Raw genomic sequence first — 6,154 nt, forward strand, 5'->3', positions numbered from 1 at the left:
GTGTGTGTGTGTGTGTGTGTGTGTGTGTGTGTGTGTGTGTGTGTGTGTGTACGACTACAACCACATCTCCATTTATCTAAGGATGGGAAGGTAAATTATGCCATACTGACAAACATGCTCCAAATCTCCATGGCTTAAAGCAGTAAAGGTTCCTGTTGGTGTTTCATGTTGACGCTGGATTAGCAGACGGGTTTAATCTACACCATCCTCATTTGGTAATGGAGTTGGAGAGAGAACATTTGTTTGCATATACTTGCATAATTCTGAAGCAAAATAAGATCATGTGATTAAAAAAGAAATGGCATACTGGCCTATAAAGGTTTCATACAGAACTGATATCCATTTCTTCTGCTCATAAATTCTTTGGCCACAAGTCAAACTTCTCTACCTACTTCCAACAACCTTGAGAAATTCGGTGCTTTGCTCAGGAGAACTAGAAGTATCTGGCAACTGGCTGAATGATCCTGACAACTCAGTTCACAATTTTCATACTGAGAGTTAATGTCCACTAAGAGGACTGGGTTGTATTGTTGCTGCTAAGCCGTTGTTGTTTCTTCCTTTTTATAGAACCAGCTTGATAGTCTTGCCAACTTCCTGCTTTGATATGACATATATTTAAAAGTTTGATGATAGTGGATAGTGATAAACATTGTATAACCCAAGGGGTACCTAACATTTCCTGAGCATTACAAAAAAGATACCTGATCTCCTAAGCCTGTGCATGGATATTAGGCAAGAAATTCTAAAGTGTTGATTGAAAGTTGTTGAAAACTAGTCTGAAGAGACAGAGCCATGCCTTTCCTTTTGATGAAAGTAGCAGAGATACAGCAAATGGAAAGAGAGAACGAATTGGAAGAAAACCATTTGTCATGTTTCTTGCCTGAACCTGGAAATATACCTTACCAAAGCCCTTAAACTAATCCCCACCAGAAACACATTTGTAGTTAAATAAATTGGCATTTTTTTACTTGTTACCATGAGAAAGAAAATGTACCCTAAGGAATCAGTTTGAGGATTACGGGATTCCATATAGAATTTGAGTTTTGGTTAAGTGACTTAGAGGATGGTCTAAGAATGCAAGAAGTTATCCAGCACTGTATGTTGAGAGGAAGTGGAAAATGCCATGATTGTCAATGTTTCCTGGGTGACACAATGAGCTTGATTTTGTCTGGGTTTAGAGGAAATTATAAGATCACTTTCTTACAATGATGTATATGTGCTAAAATGACATACTCAGATGCCCCTTATTTTCCACACTAACTAAAAGTAAATTTAAAAATTATTTTTTCTAAGTAAAAAATAGATTTCCTCTGTACAAAAAAGAAAAGAAGGTAAATAAAAGAAAGAAAGACTTTGTTTTATTTTTATTTTCTTATCACACCCACTTTGTCTGTTTGAAATTCTCAGAACTATATGTGCCTAAAATTCTACCTGTCGGATTAGTGTATACATAATGTAGAAATATAACTGTGAATGCAAAATCAGTTCTGCATGTCAGACTAATTTCTCACTCACTGTAGTAAGAATGATGTAAACAAATTGATGAGAGTTTGTAGTGGTAACTGAATTCCATTACTGTACCCTGAGTTGGGCTTGCTTTTGCACAGTGATAGTTAGGTTTGGAGTTTCTGGGAGACTCTGCTTTTACAAAACTAAAACAAACAAACAAAAGAATCACATATTCTATTAATTTAAGTATAGATAAAAGTTATTAAACTAGAGTACTTCTGTGGATTACATTGTGTCCTTTTGAAGGGACATACGATAGGATAATGTTGGAGAGGTCATTTAAAATTGAGAATTTTAATTTTAAAACTTAAGTTAAGATTTAAAATGAGATTTTAAAATATAGGTGAGATGATAAAGTTAGGGAACTCATGATAAGAAGTGTGCCATTATAGAAAACACCAAAATAAACTTTCTTTTTTTTTCTCTTGGTCTTTTCTTTCCTTTTCCCTACCCCTCCCTTTACTCCTCTATCCCTGTTCCCACTGCTATGATAGAAAGATTTCCCCTCATAACTCGCCGCCATAATGGTCTGCCCTTTCACGCTTTGCTCCAAAATCAAAGTTTATCAATTATGGAATGGAGGTTATGAGTCATGCCTAAAAAAATTTTTTTTTCCCAATTGTTTTACCTAGGTACTTTGTTAAGACAGAAAATTGCCTAACATACTATCCAACCCCTGGTTCCTGGCTGTATTCATCAAACACAAGTTTCTGTTAAAGTCAAATACATAAAACCAGTCTATGGTATTCTGTTATGGTATATCAAGCCAATTAATAAACACACATAGTTATTGGGTCATGCATTTTAAAATGAGGAACCTTTTCTGTCCCTTGTCAGTAAATCACCAGGCTCAGTTGTAGTTTTTGCTTTTCTTTCCTATGTGAAACTGAGATGAAGCAGCTCGCAAAATAGAAAGTGAATTAAAAATATAGATTCTTCATGATTTCAGAAAACAGCTTGACCAGAAACAAACCAATATTTTCCTAGTTTTATAGCAATTTTCCCAGATAAGCAGGATGCCTGCAAAATGTTTTTTCTATAAAACTTTACCCTAGGATTTGTGTTATTTTTCTCTATCCACATCCATGCCTCATTTTCCTTTAAACACAAAATGACTTTTTTAAACAAGTGAGTTAAACCATTCCATTTGTTCTAAAACATAAAAGAAAAATTGTTTCTTAAAACTCCTTAGGTAAACTCTCTGGGTTTTCCCAAGTAATATTAAACAATAGTACTGTTATTACATTTAACATTTTATGAATGGGAAAACATTAGGGATCCTGAAATTCCTAAAACATAAATTTTTATCCATCATCATCATCAATTTACAACCAGCTTCTTGCCTCTCCTCGACACCCCCCCCAACAGTTCATCATCACATTCCTCAAGCCTCCTATTACCCATCACCAAATCCTCTCTCCTAAGGCAGTTCTTTTCTAGAGTTAAAGTGCATCTTCTCTCACTAAGGCTAGACCAAGCAGTCCTATTTTGTTTAATGGGACCTGGGACTGATCCTATATACTGGTTGGTGTTATGTCCTGGATCCTAGTTGGCTAGAGACTGATATGGTCTCCTGTGGGTCACCCTCCTCTTCAACTTTTTTCCATCCTTCCTCCTAATTCAACCATATGGTCCCTGACTTCCAGTCAATGTTGTATCAGTATCTGGGTCTGTCTTAGTCAGTTGCTGGTTGGTCCCCTCAGAGGACAACATGAAACTCTAAAGGGAGATTTTTAAGTTTACTATTTATTTATTTTGTGTGTTTTGTTTTGATTTTCACTCTAGATTTTATTTCCCTCTGGTCCACCCTCCAACTGTTCCACATCCATACATCCCTCATGTCTCCACAAAGATGTCCCAACCCCACCCATCCCACCAGATTCTAAACTCTGGAGCCACCAGTCTCTCTTGAGGTTTAAGTACATCTTCTGACTGGACCCCAACCCAGTAATCCCCCTGCCCATGTGTGTGTTGAGGTGTTGAGGCTTCATCTCAGCTGGTGTATGCTGTCTTGCTGGTGCTCCAGTTTCCCAAGAGAGGATCTCAGGGGTCCAGGTTAATTAAGACTACTGGTCCTCCTACAGGGTTGCTCACCTCCTCAGCTTCTTATAGTTTTACCCCAATTCAACCACAGTGCCAAGCAGCTTCTATTTATTGGTTTGGGTGCAAATATCTGCATCTTGACTCTTTCAGCTGTTTGTTGGGTCTTCCAGTGGTGGTCATGATAGGCCCATTTTGTAGAGTGTTCCACCAGCCTCAGTGTCAGGCTTGTGTCAGGCCTGGAGCCTCCCCTTTATTGGGATACCACTTTGGTCCTGTCACTGAAACTTTTTTTTCCTCAGGCTCTTTTCATTTCCATCCTTTCAGACAAGAACAATTATGGGCCATGAGTTTTGTCTGTGGATAGCAAATCCCATCCCTCAATTGATGCTGTCTTTCAGGAGGTGGGTTCTAAGTTCCCTCTCTCTCCCCACTGTAGGGCCTTTTCATCTAAGTCCTCCACTTTGAGCCCTGAGGTTCTCTCATCTCCCAGGTATCTGGTACATTTTGGAGCATCCTCCCAACCTTCTACCTCCTGAGGTCACTGATTTCATTCTTTCTGCTGGACCTCAGGGCTTAAGTCCCCCCCACACACACACACCATGTTGCAGCATGCTAGTCCTTGTTCCTATTCCATGTGGATCCATGCACTCTAGCTGTTTCTCTGTTACTGCTTCCACACACTCTCCTGTTGGTAGTTGTTACCATGCCTGATAATCACGGTGTTTTGCTGGCCATGCTAGCCCCAAGCATTTTATAACCTAGCACAGCTCCCTTTTACAGATAGGAATGTACACATTCTCAACTACCCAGTGAAATCAAATCTTCAGCAAATGGAAACCAACAACCAGACTTATGTGTTAAATGCTCAATATACAATACATCCACACAATTAACTTACAACCAATTGATAAGGGTATAAATAGCCCACATAGATAAGATACAGTTTGTTCATTTTCAGGTACACAAAAATCCTTTACATCATCCATCTAAGAATATTCTTAGCAAACTGCAGTGTGCAGAGAAAATCTTAACATTGGCCTCCATGTTTCTCTCAGCTGCTTTCTTTCCTCTCCTCCAGTCTCCTCCTCCCCTAAAACCTTTTCTCCCACCCATCCTTCCTTCTTGTCCAATGACAGACCTCATTCCATCCTGTTTTTCACCTTCCCTTGCACAATGACATCAGTCTACACCACCCAATACCAGATATCATTTTCTCCTCTTCTTGTCTCTCCCAGGTCTGTCCTTCCTCACCCATTGGGGTTGCTTTTTTCCCTCAAAGTGGGACCATATCTAACATGGACCCTTCCGCTTGCTGGACCATTTTGAGTTCTGTGGACTGTACCTTGGATAGTCTACATTTTGACTATGTCAATTTTATTAGTGACTACATACCCTGCATATCCTTTTGGGTCTGAGTTGCACCTCACTCAGGATGATGTTTCTATTCCTATTCATTGCCTTGCAAAACTCAGGAATGTCTTTGTTCTTATAGCTGAGTAGTATTACATTGTGTAAATATACCAAATTTTCTGTATCATTACTCTGTTGAGGGACATCTGGGGTGTCTCCAGCTTCTGCATGAACAAAATAAAAGCTAGTATGAGCACAGTGGAGCATGTGTCATTGTTATATGTTGGAGAATCTTTTGGGTATATGTCCAAGAGTAGTGTAGCTAAGGTTGTCAAGGTAGCATCATGTCCATTTTTTTTTGGAACCGCTAGACTGGTTCCAGAATTGTCGCATCCAGTTTGCAATTACCAGCAATGGAGGACTGTTCCTGTTCTACACATCCTCACCCATCACGATTATTGTCACCTGGGTTTTGATCTTAGCCATTTTGATTGGTTTAAGGTGGAATCTCAGGGTCATTTTGATTTGCATTTTCTCTGATGGCAACACTTTGAACATTTCTTTGAGGTGCTTCTCAGGCATTTGAGATTAACAAACATAGTCTTCTGGGCTCAGTTTTTGGAGGTGTGATGTGAGAATTATTTCTGCATTTCTATTGGACTGTGGTTTCAGTACCTTCCTTTGCATTTTCTTTTCAATTTGCTCTGAATATGAGTCTTCCAATTAACTAAGTTCACTGGATTGTAGTTATTTGATTTCAAGGTATATTTGTCTAAAGAGGGATTTCGTACACAAATCATGCCAGAACTCACACGCACCAGCTAGAATAACCCTCATTTACATTTTGAATTTTTTCTGAATATATTTCTTTATTTATATTTCAAATGTTATTCCCTTTTCTGGTATCCTATCCACAAGCCCCCATCCTCTCGCTCCCCCATATGGGTGTTCCCTCATCCACCCCCTCAATCCCCCAAACTACCCGTGTACCCCTGCTGGGGGTCCAACCTGGTAGGACCAAGGGCTTCCCCTTCCACTTGGTGCCCCAACAGGCTATTCTCTGCTACATATGCAGTTTGGAGCCCTGAGTCAGTCCATTAATAGCTTTGGTAGTGGTTGGTCCTGAAAGCTCTGGTTGATTAGCATTGTTATTCTTGTGGGGTTGCCAAAGCCCCTTCCAGCTCTTTCAATGCTTCCTTTAATTCCCCAAAGAGGGTCCTGTTCTAAGATTTTAGTAGTTTGCTGCTAACAT

Source organism: Rattus rattus, chromosome X (genome assembly GCF_011064425.1).
Source record: "Rattus rattus isolate New Zealand chromosome X, Rrattus_CSIRO_v1, whole genome shotgun sequence".
In the NCBI taxonomy this organism is placed as follows: Eukaryota; Metazoa; Chordata; class Mammalia; order Rodentia; family Muridae; genus Rattus; species Rattus rattus.